The 19,995-nt window shown below is 46.2% G+C and overlaps 1 protein-coding gene across 2 annotated transcripts in view; it reads right to left on the bottom strand.

The window, feature by feature from the left end:
- Positions 1 to 19,995, bottom strand: part of C3H8orf34 (chromosome 3 C8orf34 homolog) — a 324,719-nt gene that overhangs the window by 43,114 nt on the left and 261,610 nt on the right. The gene's annotated exons all lie outside the window — the stretch shown is intronic.

The following is a 19,995-nucleotide window of genomic DNA, read 5'->3' as shown; positions in this document are numbered from 1 at the left end:
AGGGCAGTACAGGACCTGATCCCAGCATACAGGACAAGGTAAAGGTGGCACAGGGCCCTGAACCCAGCAAGTGGGGCTGGACAGAGCTGAAGCAGGTCCCAGAGCTTGCTCTTGTAGTTTAGGACCCAATCCTGCATGAAGGAGCCAGCTGAGGCCAAACAGGGCCCAATCCTGGCACGCAGGCCTGATCCTGGTGTGCAGGGTCCTATCTGGCCTATAGACTAAACTTGTTTCACCCACTCTAGCATCCAGTTATTTTAAACACACACACACATGCATGCACACACACATCTATATATACTATTATACAAACCATTGTTCCAAACTAACATAGCATTCTGAATCAAATTCTGCAAAGATTTACAACCTGCACAGTTCCATTGGGTGCATCCAGATGACTGGGAATGTGTGTTTCCCTGGACAAAAGTAGCAGCAGCACACCTTGTGCCACTGCTACTTGTCCCTGGGAAATGCTCCTGCCATGGGCACTCTGGCACACAGCAGGTCACTCCAGGTGGGGTAGGGGAGGCTGAGACCAGCAACTATGCAGCTTTACCTGGGGTCCTGGGGGCATCCAGGAGCTGTACCAATGGCATGCCTGCAGCAGGAAGTGTGGCTCTGGCTAGCCAGGCTCTGGTCTTGGGCATGCATTGCTGCCATATGCATCACCCTCGTTTTTTTGGTGTGGCTCTTTTTGACACCGGGATTTCCTGGGGCCAGAAACCCCTCCTCCTCCCCCTGCACTGCAAAGTAGTATCGTGGAGAACACCTGCATGTGTGGTGTATGGCACTGCAGACAGGTCTCTGGCACCAGACACTGCACGTCCATGCTCATCTGGATGCATCTATTGATTTTAGTGGGATTGTACTTGGTTTAAACTACCATATTATTTGGCCCCATACCTCTGCAAAATAGCACTTCTGGGAATATTATAGCATTTCCTAATCAACATTTTTTATCACTGCAAGTAGTATTCCTTTCAGGAAAAAACCCAAAATCAAGACAGCATTATAGCAATTTGGAAGGAATACTGGCAAGCAAAACACCTACTCTATCATTCGACTATTTAACACTGTGGTATTCAGAGTTACCAACTTATTTTTGGAGCTTGTTCAACACAGCTTTAAAATATTCCTTTCAAATTACAACATAAGGAGGTAAACTTGTTAAGTTTCTATTTGTCTGTGATAAAACTAAAATATTTGACCAAGCATGTAGGGCTTAATCATAAAAAACAATGAACATAAAGATTAATTAAAACATTCTTATCTGTTATCTTAACACAGAATATACTTTATTACATTGCCAAAACACTGCATCCCAATATCTAGGTTTCATTTTGACAAGAAAAGCAAGTTAAATGCTTTTTTTTGAACAGACAGACATATAGTTCTTAGATCAGAATACATTGTGCATCAATCAGAATACACTAAATATATTTTACAGTATCTGTTCCAAATAAAGACCAGAGTATCTTGTAAGTATCTAAACCTTCCGAAGCATACATTCTTTACAATACTTGACCATATCACCATAGGTCATGTTTATAAAGAAATATCTAAACTGTGAAGTTCTACATTTGCTCAGGAAAAAGAAACTAACCATATTTCAAATCATATCAATCAGCGTGACCAAAGCTGATCAGGACTTTAACTGGTATATTTATTTACTGATGCAATTCTTTAAAATTGTTATAGTTTTTCCCCCCACTTTTGTTCTTCAAATTTCCTTACATTGCAGATCTGCCTCAAAAAATACATTCATGTTTGGTCCAAGTAAAGTCTTAACTGAATATCTGTAACTGAAAAAAGCATAAAGGATTAAAGCTAATCCTGCAAGCAGAATAATGTTAGATTCAACAGATACCCCCAATTGTCCCAGTCCTAAGAGGTGACTTCAATGGGAGCAACAAGGATTTTGAAGTTACTAGAATCAGGCCCTTTAACTCATTAGCAAAAATTACATGCATGAAATTACTCACATGCATTAGCATGTACAAGATCAAGAACTTTAATTTTTACTTTAGTTATTTACGGCCAAATGCCAATCTTCTTACTCAAGCAGAATAACGCCGTATTCCATTAGCTTTTCCATTTATATCTATTTATCGTGAATAGTTCCAATAGGACTATTCATTGAGAAAAAGAGGTTCCTTAGAAAGTTTATTGTTGGCAAAGAAGATCAGAATCAGGCCCTATATTATATTTTTATCTAGATATATTCTGATCCATATATTTCTAGGGCCATACATGTTATTTTTACTTTTTAAATCCTAATGTCATTTTTCCCTGAGAATGAGATGGCAGAGCTTAAATAAATAGTATAGAAAACCCCTTCAAATGTTAAAGAATGAGCTGTTTTATATTCATTTATATTTCTTGTCCCAGGAAGGGATGTGCAAAAGATAATGACAAACACTTACCCACAGCAGGAGGCACAGTACAGCAGGGATGGAAGGAAGAGCCCGTGTGGCTCATCAGCTGCTTGTTTATTCAATTAAGGCCAGCTGGTGATGTCAGCCACGAGCGCCGGCCAGCGAAGATAAAAGTGGCGGCCGATGCCGTGGAAGGGAGGAGGAGAGGGGGAGGCGGGGGGAAAAGGACCCCAGCTGGCCTGTGGAGGGGAGGAGACCCCTACCACGGGTCTCACAGAACCCGGTGAACCCAGAGTGGATGGGAGCAGTGTGGAGCAGGGTGACGCACTGAGAGCTAGGGACAGAATGCCGTCAGGTGGCAGGGACCCTGGACCCAAACAAGGACCCAGGGATAAACTGAAGACTTGGCAGGATCCCAGGTGGCAGTGGTGGGGTGGCCAGGGCAAGAGGGGAACCACGCCGGAGGGAAGGACCCTGAGAGGAGCTCTGGGGTGGTCACAGTCAGGGTATCACCACCATTTTTGGCTGGGACAGTGGCAGAGCAAGAAGAAATCCCAGGGACAACCGAGGACAGGAGGAGTGTCCCAAAGCTGGAATGGGGGGGAGAAGCGGGGTGTAGTCACTCCAAGGACTGGCCCTGCTTTTAAGGTTCCTTTGATGATCTGTCTGTTTCCCCATGTGAAGGGGTTGAGGGGATGGCTTTTTGAGTTTCCCCAAGTATCAGGACCTAGGGGAGAGCCTCAGAGATTTTCTTTGTTTCCCCAAGAGAAGGGGCTGGAGGGAAGGAGGAAGGCATGGTAGAGGCGGAACTGAGAAAACAGGTCCCGCTTTGGCAAACAGTCATAGTAGATGGCCGGCAGAAGGCTGCGACTCCACAGAAAGGGCTGAGGCCAACGGAGGAACAACGCACATGAGGTGGAGTGAGGCCAGGGTGTAGGGGTGGCAGAGCTCCATGAATGACTGCCGGGCGAACCGTGGGCCATCGAATGAACCAGACAGCCAACCCCGTCCACTGAAAAACCAACAAGTCATGGCAGACTAGAGCGGGGAAGGCGAGTCGTGGAGGAGACACCTGCTCAGCCAAAGACACGAGCCCAGAGAACGCTCAACACCCACCACCTGAGCGAAGGCCGGTCAAGAATGGATTCTCAAAAGCCCGATGGTCACAGATTGGTGCATTGGCCGGGAATGCCTTGGAGGGTCCAGGCAGAGGAGGCCAGATGAGTATGCAACCTAAGATGGCCTTGGCCAATTTGTTGAATCAAAACCTTCAGGCTTTGACCCAGATAGTGGACTCACAGCAACAGATATTGGAGCGGCAGTAAGACTGGATGCAGCATAGCCTGACGGCCTTTAAAATGCCAAAAATGACAACTGAAGATAACCCAGAGGAGTACATTGAGGCCTTTGAATGCCACGCGATCATCACTGGCCTAGATGAAAGATACTGGGCAAGCCAGGTGGGGGGCTTTGGTGGTGGGTAAAGTCCAGGTGGCCTACAGGGCCTTGTCTCGGGAGGAAGCCCGGGACTACGATGCAGTTAAAGCTGCTATCCTCTATCGGCTAGAGATCATCCGTGAACACTACCAGTGGCTCTTTTGATCCAAGAAAGGGGCGGAGGAGAGGCAGCTCTGGCTGTTGTTACAGCGACTATGAGATCTCTTTGGGAAATGGATTAATCTGACAACATGTACACTGGCGATCCTTGTGGACAAAGTCATATTGGAGCAATTCCTGAACGATTTGGAAGAAAGGACACAACGCTGGGTGTGACAGCATTCTCTGGAGTCATGTGAGGAGGTGCTGAAATTAACCAAAGCTTTTGCGGCCTCAGAGGCATACTATCCACGGGAAAAATGCAGGACTACGCCACCAGCCCCGGCACCAAGAAAGCCAGAATGGTGGAAGTCCAGTTACAGGCCCACAGGAGGGGGTATGGTGTGTTACCATTGTGGCCGAGTGGGGCATTTTGCACGGGAGTGTCCAACCCGCACTTCCAAGAGGTAGGGACCACATAATGCCCTGTGAGGGGTGGTTGAAACACCTAAGGAAATAGGTCCAGGGGACCCAATGGATTGTAGTTTCAGAACAGGGGATGGGAGCCCATTATGGGGGTGCCCGGTAGTGAGGGCCTGGGTTGAGGGCCACCCAGTGTGGGCCATGTTAGACTCCGGCTGCACCCAGTCATTAATCAGAGCCCCCCTGCTGAAGGATCAACCCGACTTTCGGGCAGAACCCATGAGGATATCCTGCCTTCATGGGGAGACACAGAAGATTCAATGAGTATGGGTGAACCTCTGAGTCATGGAGCATCAGGGCAACTGTTGGTGGGTCTTGAGCCCCACTTGGCATAGGACATGTTTCTGTGTCAAGACTGGGCCCCAATATACGATGTCTTGGATCAGGTGTGAGACAACAAGGCAGCTCGCAGGGCTCTGAGAATGAAAGAAGGGTGGCTCGGAGACTCAGCTGAAGAAGAAGGGCCCAGTGAAAGAGACGGGGACACCATTACGGACTTGTGAGATATCACCAGCCACCAGCAATTCTGGCAAGCTCAGGAAGAGGACCTCGGACTGCAGGAGCTTTGGATATGGGCGGAAGAAGATAACTTCCAACAACTAGCTTCAGCCTCAAACCCTGCAACTTGCTTTGAGGTAAGGCACCACCTCTTGTACCAGATTCAAGCTGGTGAGGTGGGTGAGGAAGACAGGATACAACTGGTGGTGCCCTCTTGTTTCCGGAAGGCGGTATGGCAACTGGTGCATGCCAGCCCTATCGGCATATGGGGAGGGATTAGACCGCTGACAAAATATCCTGGTGGTTCTTCTGGCCAGGGATAAGAGAGGACGTGGCACGGCAATGTGCAGAATGTCCCGTATGCCAAAAGGCAAGGGAGGATCGGCCACCCTGGGCCCCACTAAGGCCGATGCCTGTAATCAACCTCCCCTTTTTGGGTTGTGGAGGAGCTAGTAAAATGGGTAGTGCATATGGGTATCCCGTATGAGATCCTAACAGATCAAAGGCAAAATTTTATGTCCAGGGTATTGCAGGGCATGTGCCAAATCCTGTGAATCAAACAGCTTCATACATCAGTTTACCATTCCCAGACCAATGGGTTGGTGGAACAACTGAATGGGTCCCTCAAGAAAGTACTGCAGGGATGCATACAGGGTGACCCACAGAAATGGGACCTGATGCTCCCACTAGCCCTGTTTGTCCTCCGAGACTCCCCGTCTAAATCTTTGGGGTACTCCCCTTTCAAATTCGTGTTGGGCCACAGACCACAGGGGCTGTTGCAGATCCTCCGGGAGGATTGGGAACACCACCCTCTAGTCATTATAAACCTGTCGATGTACCAACAAGCCTTCCAACACTGCATCAAGCATGTGAGGGAGCTGGCTTTAAATAGCTTAGGACAGGCCCAGAAACAACATAAAGAGAAATGTGACTCACACACTAAGGAACGGGAGTTCCAGCTGGGGCAAAAGGTGCTGGTCTTGTTGCCGACCTCACCCAGCAAGCTGTTGACCCAATGGCAGGGACCATTCGAGATCCTACGGAAGGTAGGTCCGGTCGATTATGAAGTCTACCGCCCAGGGCACCAGCAAACACAGCAGATCTACTATGTTAATCTATGGGAATGGCGGCAAGCCAAAGGTTGGGCCGCATTCACAGAGGAGACCGAGGATAACCTCAGACCACAGGAGATCAATACAGGCCCTAGAGTCCCAGAGCCATTGGAAGAAATCTGCATAGGTAGTGAACTGACAGAGAATCGAGAAAAGGTCGAGACGCGAATCCTCCTCAAGGAGTTTAAAGAGGTATTTTCGGATGATCCCAGCTGGGTACAAGAAATGTACCACACCATTTACATGCCTGCAGGCGTGATTGTGCAGGATCAGTGGTGGCCAATACCGCACCATCTAGCAGGGGAAGTAAAGAGATTGAAAAAATTTTGGCACTCGGCGTCATCAAGACCTCTCGAAGTCCCTGGAGAAGTTCCCTAGTGCCGGTCCCAAAGCCAGACGGGACCTTAAGGCTCTGCATGGATTATCAAAAGCTAAATGAAATAGCCACATTTGATGCCTTCCCCGTGCCACGCGTAATAGAGTTAGTAGAGCAAATTGGGGTGGCTGGATTCATAACCACGTTAGATTTGGCTAAGGGATACTGTCAGATCCCCATGCGGCCCTGTGACCACCCCAAAACTGCCGTCAGAATGCCATGGGGACGATACGAATTTATAAGGATGCTGTTTGGACTGCATAGGGCCACCGCTACCTTCCAATGGCTAATGGAATGCATTCTGGCACCACACACAGAATATGCAGCAGCATATATTAATGATATTGTCATTATTTGCATGATCATGGAACCAACACCAATGGGCCCTCAGAGCCATATTAACAGAGTTGAGGAGGGCAGGCTTGACCGAAACCCCCTGCAAATGCGCGGTTGCACAAAGGCACACTAAACACCTAGGGTTCCTTGTGGGGCAGGGAATCATATGGCCTTTAAATGATAAGGTCAAAGCCATCCGTAACTTTCAGGTCCCACAAACATCCAGACAATTATGATCGTTCCTCGGCTTGGTAAACTATTATCATAGATTCATCCCACGGTTTTCAGAAATAGCAGCCTGTCAGAGGCCCTGAAAGGGCCAAATCAAAAAGGGATCAAATGGACAGGGGAGATGTTACAAAGCTTTCAGGCATTAAAAAAAGTCCTATGTGAAGACGTGGTCATACACACCCCTAATTTTGACGAAACATTTATATTACAGACAGATGCCTCTGAAACCACTTTTGGGGCTGTACTAGTGCAACGCAGGCTGGAAACTGCTGCCAGCAGAAACAAGGTATGCGACTACCAAAAGGGAGTGTCTCATGATCTGGTGGGCAGTAGAGCATTTCACTATTATCTACTAGGGACAGAGTGCATACTTGTCACCGATTACATGCCCCTCAAGTGGCTCAACTCTGCCAAAACCGATAATGCGCATATAACGAAATTGGCACTGGCATTACAGCCTTTTATGTTCAGTATAGTGCACCACCCGGGGAATGACAATATAACAGCCAACTTTTTATCCAGAAGTGGCGATAACTCAAGACAGGATGTCAATTGACAAGAATGTCCAACTGTACTTGCGACCACAGGTAACGGACAAACAAACCCCACTGAACCACCCCAAGACAGCTTGCAGAGGGGGTTATGTCCCAGGAAGGGATGTGCAAAAGATAGTGTGAGGGAGCGGGGCCTAGGGGCGGCCGTGAACTCCCTAGCGCCCCCTACCGTCACGTTACGGTGAATGTAGCACCCTCAGAATCTCGCCCGCCACGACTTTGATGACTAATATATATAGTGTGGAGGCTGCCTGTTTCCCTAGTGGACGGTACTGGTGTTCCTGTCCCTACTCCAGAATGGGGTATCTATATGCGTCCTGCCTTAAGGGCTATGCGTGCCTCCAAACCTCCCCCTCAGCACGCCCCAAGCCTCGCAGCTGTTCTGGGGGACGTTTGTATGGTCCCTCGCCCCTCGGGTGCCCTCGTTCTCTCTCTCGGGCCCCCGGGCTCCTCGCCCAGCTGGCGCCCCCTTGGGCCAGGCTCCTATCTCCAGCCCGCTCCCTGCGCCCTGGGCCTGTCTCACTAGCATCCAGCTAATCGCTGGCGCCCCCTGGGTCCGGCTAGCTAGCGCCGCCTAATACCGGTGCCCCCTGGGCCGGGTTCTCGCCGGTGTCTAGCTAATCGCCGGCTCCCCCTTGGGTCTAGAGCGATACTGCCGCCCCCTCTACCGGCGCCCTGGGGCCGGCTCGCTCTCGCTGCCCCCTCTACCGGCGCCCTGGGGCCGGCTCGCTCTCGCCGCCCTCTCTACCGGTGCCCTTGGGCCGGCTTGCTCTCGCTGCCCTAGTCTCGGCGCCCTGGGGCCGGCTCGCTCTCGTCGCCCTAATGCCGGTGCTATCGCCGCCCTAGTCTCGGCACCATTGGGCCGGCGCTATCACTGGTTATTCTGCCCCGCTCTGGGTCCTCGCCCCCTTTGGGGCCTGTACCACGCTCTCTGCACTTCACCCCCTCTGGGGCCGACACGCCGCGCGCCTCGCGCTCTGTCTTTGCCCCGTTCTGGGGCCTTGCCCTCTCTAGGGCTGACACCGCGCGCCTCGTGCTCTGTCTCTGCCCCGCCCTGGGGCCTTGCCCTCTCTAGGGCTGACACCGCACGCCTCGCGCACCGTCCCTGCCCTGCTCTGGGGCCTTGCCCTCTCTAGGGCTGACACCGTGCACCTCGCGCTAGGGGCCCAGGCGCTCGCCGCCGTGCCTGTCCCCTTGACCCTTCTCTGGGTCTGTTTGCCCAACTGGGCAAACACCGCCCTTATGGGCTGGGGTCTGCAACCCCACACACCGCGCCTCCCTGGCGCAATACGGTGCCTCTCCGGAACAGACAAGAGTGCTCCACTGGCACTGTGCCCCTACTGGGCACCAGGAACCCCCAAGCTGTTGGGGAGCCCCCCGTGAGGCCTCCTCACTCCCCTACAGCCTCACCCGGTCCTCCGGTGCAAACTGTAACATAAACTCAAGCCATCTGGCTGCAACATAAACACAGAGGCTCCGTACGCCTAACCATAACTCCAAGCCCCACCAGGGCTCTCAGTCCTACCTCCCGTCAGGGTGATCTTGTTCCCCGCATCATCGCAGCCAGTTAGTGTGGTAAGGCTGCGACCACTTAACTCGGGCCGCTCAGCTCAGCCGCAGAGCTCCTGCTCCTGCGGCAGCCAGAAGGGAACTGTGAGGCAGGCTCCGGCCTAAGTTGTTTATAAAGGCCTGGCCCTGCCCCCTTCTGGCCACGTGACCCGCCTGGTCGCCCTGGTAACCGGCACCTGAGCTGCCTGGGTGATTGGCAGCTCTGCCAATCACCCTCACAGTCACGGGGCACTTCCGTGACTCCGTGACAGATAGCAACAAGCACTTACCCACAGCAGGAGGCACAGTGCAGCAGGGACAGAAGGAAGAGCCCATGTGGCTCGTCAGCCGCTTGTTTATTCAATTAAGGCCAGCTGGTGATGTCAGCCACGAGCGCCGGCCGGTGAAGATAAAAATGGTGGCCGACACCGCGGTGGGGAGGAGGAGAGGGGGAGGCAGGGGAAAATGACCCTAGCCAGCCCATGGAGGGGAGGAGACCCCTACCATGGGTCTCACAGAACCCGGTGACCCAGGAGTGGACAGGAGCAATGTGGAGCAGGGCACCCACTGACAGCCAGGGACAGAAGGCCATCAGGACCTGAACAAGGACCTAGGGATAAACTGGAGACTCAGCAGGATCCCAGGTGGGAGTGACGGGGCAGCCAGGGTGAGAGAGGAACCATGCCAGAGGGAAGGACCCTGAGAGGAGCCCCAGAGTGGTCACAAATCGGGGTGGGTATCGCCGTCATTTTCTTCCAGGACAGCGGCAGACTGGGAAGAAATCCCAGGGATGACTGACAACAGGAGGAGTGTCCCCAAGCTGGAATAAGGGGGGGAGAGAAGTGAAGAAGCGGGGTGTAGTCACACCAAGGAGCGGCCCTGCGTTTAAGTTTCCTTTTTTGATTAGCCTTTCTGTTTCCCCGTGTGAAGGGGTTGAGGAGGGGATGGCTTTTTGAGTTTCCCCAAGTATCGGGCCCTAGGGGAGAGCCTCGGAGATTTTCTTTGTTTCCCTGGGACAAGGGGCTGGAGGGAAGGAGGAAGGTGTGGTAGGGGCAGAACTGAGAGAACAGGTCCTGTGTTGGTGAACAGTTGTAGTAGGTGGCCAGCAGAAGGGTGCAACTCCACAGAAGGGGCTGAGGCCAACAGAGGAACAACGCACATGAGGTGGAGTGAGGCCAGGGTGTAGGGGTGGCAGAGCACCATGAATGACCACCAGGCGATCTGCGGGCGACTGAGGGAACCAAACAGCTGACCCCATCCACTGAAAAACCAACAAGTCATGGCAGACGAGAGCAGGGAAGGCGAGTCGTGGAGAAGACACCTGCTCAGCCGAAGACACGAGTCCGGAGAATGCCCAACGCCCACCACCCGGGCAAAGGCTGCTCGAAAGCAGATACTTGAAGCTGGATGGTCACATTTCTATATTTATGTTTTACGTTATTTTTTAAGTAGTGTAAGGGTGAGGTTGTTTCCACGGTGGTCCATAGCTTATGCAAGGGTCAAGGATTTCATAGAGTGATATATTTTATTGCGCCAATTATATAGCTGGGATAAAGTTAGACAAGCTTTCGAATGCTAACCATGTCTTACATTCAAAACTCATCTAATTTTACCTTAACTACATAGCTGGTCAAATAAAAGATATGACCCAAAGAAATCCTTGCCTCACATATTATTTTCTGACATATGGGCATGAATCTGGTGACTATTTGGCTCATACTCTTTGGCTTAGAGAACAAATATTGTTAAGCCTAAGAGTTCAAATACCAAGAGGCAAAATTAAAAATTGGCTTCAGCTAGCTATTATGCAGTAAACCACATTTTTCTTCATTTGCCACCTGAGTTTCAATAACTCTCTCCTGAATGAGAGATTTTTTTAGATTGAACATCCAACCAAACTGCATAAGAGAGCTATATAATGCCTGTGCACAAATAAATTCTACTTACTCTGTTAACTTTAAGGCAGTGAATTCTCAACCACAGTGCCACAGGGAGGAAGCACCTACACATGATTCACAAGATAAACCCAGAGATTTAAACAGACATCTACAGTATAAAAAACACAGACCAGTTGTGGTCTTGACATTTTTTGCCATGAAAGAATTTCTCTATTATTTGTCTGTAGTAAAAAATAAAAGCTAAAAGCTAGCATTTTCCAAGGAGTGTCACAAGTCTAACAGGGTTGAGAACCATAAGTCTACAAATATAGGGGAGGAGTTGTCTTCTTCTCCTCTAGCCCTTTACCTCTCTTTAGCTAGAAACAAACATTGCCAAATGAAACAGATCAGTTATGTGGGGATACGTTCCAACACAGCTGATCCACTTCATTGGGCAAAAGGCACATGCCTGTTGTACTGCCCGTTGATGTCCCATTGATCTTGTAGAACTCCTTGCTTTCAGATATGCGCACAGTAATCTTTGGGATTCCTGGAGACTGAGTCTCTGAAAATGGTGAACTCCAACTTTCCCTTGCTTCTAGTGGCCACCCTAAAGATTGCCAGTGATGTGTCTCTGGAAGCAGGGAAAGTCAGGCAGGTACTTCTGAGGATCGAGGACCCAATTGTGTGCCAGAATTGCCAGGGTGCACAGGATCAGGCCCCTCAAATCCCAGGAGCACTTGCCAGGGGCAACAGGAGACTGCAGGCAGCTCTAGCTGCCCGTGCTCTCCCACCATAAAGCAACTAGACATCCTCTGCACTAGAGCAGTACAATTTATTAGTACATTTTGGTGTTGCCACAGAGTTCTAATTCTTGTACCCAGACTTCCACCTCTCTCTTGCCTACATGTAGAGTAACAATGAGACGAGGGACAGACATTACACATAAACCAGTCTAAGTGATCAGAAACTGGTTTAAATCTGTATAAAAACAGATGTTCAGTGCACATAAACCAGTTTGAAAATGACTGAAACTGGTTTGAGATAAACCTGGCTGAATGTAGTATCAGACTTAACTGATTTGGGCCAAACTGGTTTATACAATGTCTCTCCCAGACCACTTGCTGATTTAAGATCAATCAGACTCCCTCAGCATCCTGGCATGCTCTCTGGGCTGGGCGGAGCTCTCTGTTCCACAGCAGGGTAGGCTCCTTCCCTCTGGCTACAGCTCCAGCAGAGACTGCAGACTGCTCACCCCTCTCCCCCTAAATTATTCCCCACTAAACAGGAATTCCACCCTCCCCTCTGTCTTGGGGGTCCATGTATTAGCTAGCAGACCACATGCTGGCTATGGCCCCTGCTGAATCAACAGGTAGCTGGTAATGTAATGTAATGTGCTATAGCATCTGCAACCCCATAAATATCAGCTATTATTAGCCAAGGTATAATTTGGCAAAAGGCCAAACAATATTGTGCTATTACATACAGAATAAATGAAAGCACCTAATATCTGAATTTTAATTTAGTGCCAAACCCAGTTAAAGCAATAGGAAACGGTATATAAAAGCTAGCCATTTGACACTTACCTTAAGTCAGCACAATGCCATGTAAACCAGCACAAACAACCCTAAATTTATTATGATAATAAAATTGCAGTCTTGTGATTTATAATCTCTTCTGGCACTATGTTGTCCAGAAGCTCACCTAAAAAGCTTCTGATCATCTGGCAGGCCAGAAAAACCATTTGTCTATGAATACTGGTTTGAATGAAAAAGTATTCAGATTTGGACAATATTCACTTTAGAGTTTATACCAGAATAAATTCTGATAAAGGGCTCTGGTGCCTCCAGTCATATAATATTGCAACGTCTTTATGCTGACTGGCTAAAATAACCTGAGAAGTAGATTGTAATGGCTAGACAAGGGTACAGGATCTTTATGGCTGGGAAATGGGAACTTTCTCTGTGTGATGCTATTCAGGTCTTAAATAACTTCAGAAAGACTTGAAGTTGCCTATCTTCCTTAGAGAACCCAAGAAGGTGGATGGCAGCAACAATATTAGGTCAAATATTAAAAATAAACCCTCAAGTTTGCAAGGGGATTGTGTTGGTGGGGAGGGATAGTATTGTTACCTCTCTTTCCTGCTTCTCACTAGCCTTTCACCTACTGGCCAGGTATAGATGACATGAACACAACTTGGCTTTGAATTATAGCAAAAGTGGAGTTTATAATATACCATCTTCATCTGCCAAATGCAAACCCAAAAATATTTCTATGCAAACATAACTGCAGTTAATCCAGACTAATGAACCATAGCAGGGGGAGCTACTATTCTTTGCAACCTGAAAGGTTTAGTCAGAGTTAGGTATGAATTTGCCTGGTTTTGGTTAATTAATACTTTCTTTGAGATCAAAGTTCCAGCCTACACCTGGTCTTTAAACCGTTATTATAGTGTATAAATGCACCATTTACATTTACAGTGAATTTTACACCCCAATATAAAAGACATTACTGAAGAAACATCCTTGGTAATTTCACTTAGGGAAAATGCTTTGGGCCTCATTTACTGTGAAGTAAGGTAAGACAATGTAACGTAGCATCAGAAATACATCAACATGGTCTTTTCAGGAAACATTTGCCTGTTTTTACAGTTACCCACATATCAAAATGTTAACAGTATCTTTTCACATCTTCATAATTTGTTCACATACAATATATTTATTTTTGTATTCTTTATTTAAATTACTCAGGCAAATTATTCCTGGCATGAAAAATTACAAAGGAAAAAGGCCCAAATTAAATCACTGCCTTAACTGGTTCCCTGCATTTTGAGGGAATATTACAACATTACAGAAGTGGAATGGAAAGAATCCATTATAAATAACTTATATTGATGAGAGTGTCTTTCAGCTATTATAGTGCAAACTAAACTTTAGCACTTCATTAGCTCAGTGGTGCAAGTCACTGTGGTTTTTCTTGTTGGAAGACACTAAGGCACCGGGTTTTAAATTGTATCTGTTGTAACAGACACACACTCACAGGAAGCTCCATTTATTTCAATGATATTTTATACAAATGCAATATTTATACTTGTGGACCTGATGTCTGGATCAAAGCCTAAGAACTCTTAACTCCTAACAGTACCCAGGAGTTAATTGGGGGTAATATGGATAAAAACAGTGCTCTGTGGATGCACAAAAGAAGCCCTGTTTAAGGACCTTGAAGAGTTTTACCCTTACTGATATACTTCAAGATGGAAGGCCCAGTTATTCACAGACACACACATACACATGCTTCACCAGAACAGCACAGGAGGCTCCACAAGGAGGCCCAGACTTTCAGGAAAAAGAACTTCCCCATCTATAAAGACCACTTTTTATCAGAGATATAGAACAGATGAACATATTGTTTCCTGGCAGAGTATCTTTCACTTCAGACCACAGCACTCCATAAGAATTCATTGAGCATGAAAAGATGAATTTTAGATGAGGAGGAAGCCTGTCTTTGATTTCCAGTTTTCCTGCAGTCAAAGACAATAGGTTCCAAGAGCATCTTGTATTTACTAGCACTGGGCTGAGAATAAAGCACAGAGGGCAAATAAACAATGATAAGGCAGGGTCAAAGCGTCTGATTTCAATTAAACAATAAAAGTGTAATCATTTTAGGGTCTTCCTAAAAAAACACTCTGGTTAGTAATTAGCTCATGACAAGTTGTAAATATAAATAGTCTATTCTGAGTGAACTTTTCACCAAAAATATATTTTTAATTAACTTCAAATTTTACTAGCAAGTTCAAAATATACCACAAGAAGATCACTCATAGCTTTTTCATGTAAATTTTAGTATTTTATAGCTTATCAAGCTTAAATAGAAACATTTGTTAGAGATGCTTCCAAATCAGTAACACAATGCCATTTTTAACAATTATCTACAAGTCTGCCCTTCTGATAGATCCTGACCAAAAAACTGAAAAGTGTGTTATTCAAGCAGCTAATCTTCCTGTAAAACATTTTATGTGAAGGTTCTTCACACAACTTTCATGTTTCTATTTGAATTCACCCACTGTTTAATCTTTCAGTTTCCACAATCTCTTCAGGCACACAGGGTGAGCTAGTCAACTCAGTTCTTAAAGTAATCTAAAAATAATAATCCTCCTCAGAGCTTTGTTGCAATATTGGCAGCCATCTCTAATCCTTATCTTCAACATTAGGACCCATTCTATTTGAAATGCCATGTAATTGAAATTACAGGCTTTCTGCTCCGTGTGGCAGACAGCCAGGCATTTTATACCAAACCTACAATAAAAAATGCATTGAGCTTGCTCCCTGCATATTGCAGTTTAGGCTAAATTATGACTAGTTCTTCTATTTACAGGGGAAGAAAGTATGTGAGGACTAGGGAATTACACATGCTTCAGCACATGAAATGTATGCAACAGACTAACTTCATTATAATTTCAGCCATATTTTATTTTTGGGGTAGAAAACGTAGATTTGGGAAGCCAAATATCAATAAAATCCTAAAATTCTGAAATTCTGGTTTTGTAGGTGCTAATTTGACCTTTTACATTAAAAAATACATTAAAATATTTGCAAAACCTTTCCATTTAAAATTAATTTTTAAAAGATTTGAGATGTTTTATTTAAGACTACTCAGGTCAGGGACAATCTCTTTCCATTTTAGGGCCTAATCCTGAAAAATTATGTATATTTCCTCATAATTGCTATATACCTCCATTAGCTTCAGTGAGACCTCTGCATAACTGAGATGACTTGGCCTTTTTTTTTAACCCTGTTCTAGAAATGTCTTGGAAATATAGTGCTGGCAAAATATGAAGCACTACCTCTGGGACTCAGTTCAGAAAAGCACACAGATATGTTCTTAAATCCCACTGACTTGAGTGATGCTTAAGTATGAGGTTTAAAATAAAGCTCTAACCAAAGTCCTTTCTGTACTAAGGATGCTTTCTGAATCAAGGCGCAGGTCCTTAATCCATTCTAGCTGTCCAACTGGTCACTCAAATATGCTCAGTTATAGCTGCAGGACAGACAGCAAAGGCTTCATTTTGATCCATCTGTTATTTCAACAAAAAGTAAGCTGCCCATATGAAAGTTTGATGTGTCATTAAATTAAGCAAACATGGTGATTTGGAGGGTTCATAATTTTGGCCATAGGTAAAATACATTTGTCACAAACTCCAAGTATATTTTATTCTGTGGATGTTGATAAAGTATACTGCAGCCATTTGCATTTTTGAAGGTGTGCTGGAATAAAGCATATTTTGAAAAGACTATACTTCAAAAGTCATTTATGGTCAACAGTCACAAATTTGACAGTTTCTTACCTCTACAGAATACTCTACAAGTGAGAGTAACTGAGGCTAGAAACAAACATTACACATAAACCAGTTTAAGTGATCTGAAACTAGTTTAAGCCTGTAACAGAACAGATGTTCAGTGTACATAAACCAGTTTGAAAATGGCAGAAACCAGTTTGAGATGAACCTGGTTGCATGTAGTATCAGATCTAAGTGATTTGGCTCAAACCGGTTTGTGTAATATCTGTCCTGACCTCTTCCTGGTTCAAGTTAAATCAGAGGCCTCCAGCATCTCAGATGCTTTGCAACTCTGGGTGGGGCTCTGCGCTCCGCTCCAGCCCAGCAGGTCTGGCCCCTCCCCTCTGCTCCCTAGCTCCAGCTCCAGCAGAGACTGCAATCACAGGAGGGTCTGCCTGGTTTCCTCCTGCTCCCCGCTTCCCCCTCACCACTCCTGGCTCCAGCAGGGATTTTCCCCTCCCCTCTGCCTTACACAGATACCTCTCAGCATTAGCTACTATAACACATGCTGACTGTTAGGGCTGTGCAAGGAACAGCACCCCAAATTCTTGGAAGAACAGCTCATGTCATGTGATGGCATTACAACATAGAGGGGTAAAAACTGCAGTATTTTTAAGATATACCATATTTACTCAATTCCAAAATGCCTTTTTTCCTCCACTCATCATAAGGAAAACAAAGCTCTTACTGAGGACACAATGCCTGTCAGGTTTCACGGACATAGATGCAGGGGTTTGCAGGGAACTGCACATCAAGCTGCAGACAAGCAAAACTCATGCTATGGGTGCTTGTGGGACTGACTGTCCCTGGCTTGGGGTGGGGAGGGGAGACACTGCTGCAGGCCTGGCTGCTAAGCTACTGTGTTACCAGTTACCAATCAGTCATGATTCACTCAGGGACCAGCTCAATACACAGGACCTTGCTCCTATGTAACAACTTAATGAGCAAAAATTAGCACCTACAAAACCAGGCTAAGGAGAGGAAAAAATAAATACACACAATCAACTGTCCCAAGACAGACACAGTCTTGGCACAAGTTTTGTCTGTCAGCAGCTAGGGGTGCAGGGCCCCAGAACCCCCCTGCACCAATCTCCTCCACAGATGGCAGGCGTTGTGGCCACAGCAGGGGCCACCATCGCTGCAGCTGTCACCCTGCTGTGCCTTAACACACACACTTACCCATGGCACATGTTTTGCTTGTCCACAGCTTGAGGGGCAGTTTCCCCCCAACCCCCTGCATCTATCTTCTTGAAACTTCGCAGGCTTTGTGGCCTCTATAAGAGCTACTATCCCTGCAGTTTTGACCCCACTGTGTTGTAACACACAGCTGTGACGTGTGTTTGGCTTTCAAGAATTGGGGGTACAGTTCCACCCAAACCCCTGCACCAATCTTCTTGAAACTTGGCAGGCTTCATGCTTGCAGCAGAGGTTACCAACCCTGTATGTTTCATCCAAATTGGTCAAAAACCCCCAAAGTCATAGATATTTAATTGATTCCCCATTATACCCTATGGCCGGATCTCTGAGGAAACTCCGAAGCTTTGGACTTCTTCGGCTGGATCAAGACGGAAACCCAGTCAGGAGCTCTGGATCGGATCACAGCCATCCAAAGCGGCTGGATCCGAAGCTGGATTGGATCACTGCTGACTTGCACAGGCCTGCTGACTATGGTCCGTGCCGTGGGAAACAAAACAAAGGCAGACAGGATAGTGTCAGCTTAGGGCTTTTGGGAACTAATCAATAGGAGCTGGTAATGTCCCTCTGTTCCTTCCTTGGAAAAAAGTTGTTTAAGAAGAGCTTGAACTAATGAGAGAGGCTGTTTTGTTTTGTTTGATGGGCTGACAAATGCTAACAACACCCTGTGTAACTCCCTGCTGCATAACTCAATGCTCTGTTATCAACAATGCCAGGACGGGGGACTCCTCCCTAATTACAGCATCCTGCCAGGGTCTGGCCATGCCCCCTTCAGCTCAGCATTGTAGAAGGGAAGGGAGGGCTGCTCTAGCACTTTCCCCCCTCCCCCGCCCAGCTTCTAGCCTGAGCCACTGCAGGCACGTGCCTGCATTTCTTCAGTCCAGAGAGGATGTCTGTTCACTGGTTCAGCCTACCCAGGTTAGACTAGCCTGCAAAGATTGAATAAATTCATGCTGAGGTTTTTTGAATGTGTGTCACTAGCCCAAGAGACATGGACTCCCAAGCCCACAGACCATAGGCCAGGTATTGGTGGGGAGCCAGAAGACAGATAATACAGAACTCCTATGCTTCTCAAATATACTATTAGCCAAAGTACCAGTAACCTCCAGAGTTCTTGAGCTCTGCATGGAATTTGGAAGAGAAAGAACTTTTAACCTACAATGGCACATTCAATAAGGGGATATCTTCACCTTGTGGAGCATCTAAACTCATTGTGGCTCTTGACGCAGACCAGTGGGGAGAACAGCTTAACACGTGGGAGAAAGTATCCAAACTTCAGGGGGCCTTTTTTTGCATAAATATGGCCTTCATTTTTTGTCCATTTTTACTCTCAAATCAGTACCCCTATATTGATTTATAGAGGTTTGTTTCTTTAAATATTTTTTCCTTCTATTACTTTGAGCTTTACAACTTTTTCAGTAGGGAAGAACCACCTTTAAAAGGTGATTGTTCTATGTATCTTCAGTATTTTTAAGATATACCATATTTTCTCAATTCCAAAATGATTTTTTTTCCTCCACTTATCATAGGGAAAAGAAAGCTCTTAGATCACCATCAGAAAACTGGTCCCATATTTCCCAGTCCACATGGAAATATAAATGTACTTTCCAAAATTGAAGTAATTGTACAGATTTTCCCCCTTGTCTACATAAGGATGTGGCCTCATTAATGTAGTACCTGAGCACCTTGCTATCTTCCTATTTTGCCCCAAACATCTTTATGAGGTACAGGAATGTTGTTGCTATACTTTACAGGTGAGGAACTGAAGCACAGAAACTTACCTGAGGACACACAATGGAGCCAAGAATTGAACCTCGCTCACCAGAGTCCTTGGCTGCCTTCTTTTGAGTGTGCTACATTTTAGTATATAACTATTAACATTTGAATCAGATTTGGAAAAATAACAGAAAGAAAAGAAATTTCTGAATTCCTAGATGCTGCTGCACAACATCTTACAATAGATTAGGCCATTGAACAAAGATACAAAGTGGCTGACAGCAGAACACTAAATAATATTCATACATGGGTATATATATGTATACACAGTACTTATCTATCTAAAATGTGCAATACATAAGGTTATAAAAGTGCTACAGCAATCTTTGCTTGATATCCAGATTGATCTTGATATCCAGATTTCCTTCCATCTCCTTCCTCCTCCATTTAATTCAATTTAAAACAGCAAGACACAGAAATCTTTGCTCTTTTCCCATGCTAAATTTTCTGTTGAGTTGGACAAATTAAAAATGATAGTAATGGGTTCAATTCAATAAGAAAAAAAATCCTATGTTCAGAAGCTGAAAGTCAATTTATTACAACTTTTGCCATTTGTTCATTGTGAAGCAGAACACGACTGGGAAAAATATCAAGAGTCTCCAGCCAATACACAACAGCACTGCTCTTCTTCTGACTCACATTCCTAACAACTGTATGCAGAAGCTTACTCATATCAGCCTAGATCTTCTAAGATACTTAGGCATGGATCTGAGCTTCTTGTTTGTGAATTGCTTTGATATCATCAGTTGGAAGGTAGTATAAGT

The sequence above is a fragment of the Crocodylus siamensis genome, chromosome 3, assembly GCF_052110815.1.
Source record: "Crocodylus siamensis isolate JL-2025a chromosome 3, ASM5211081v1, whole genome shotgun sequence".
Lineage (NCBI taxonomy): Eukaryota > Metazoa > Chordata > Crocodylia > Crocodylidae > Crocodylus > Crocodylus siamensis.
Note: the sequence above shows the minus strand (reverse complement) of the source record. Positions and strands in the feature narration are given on the sequence as shown.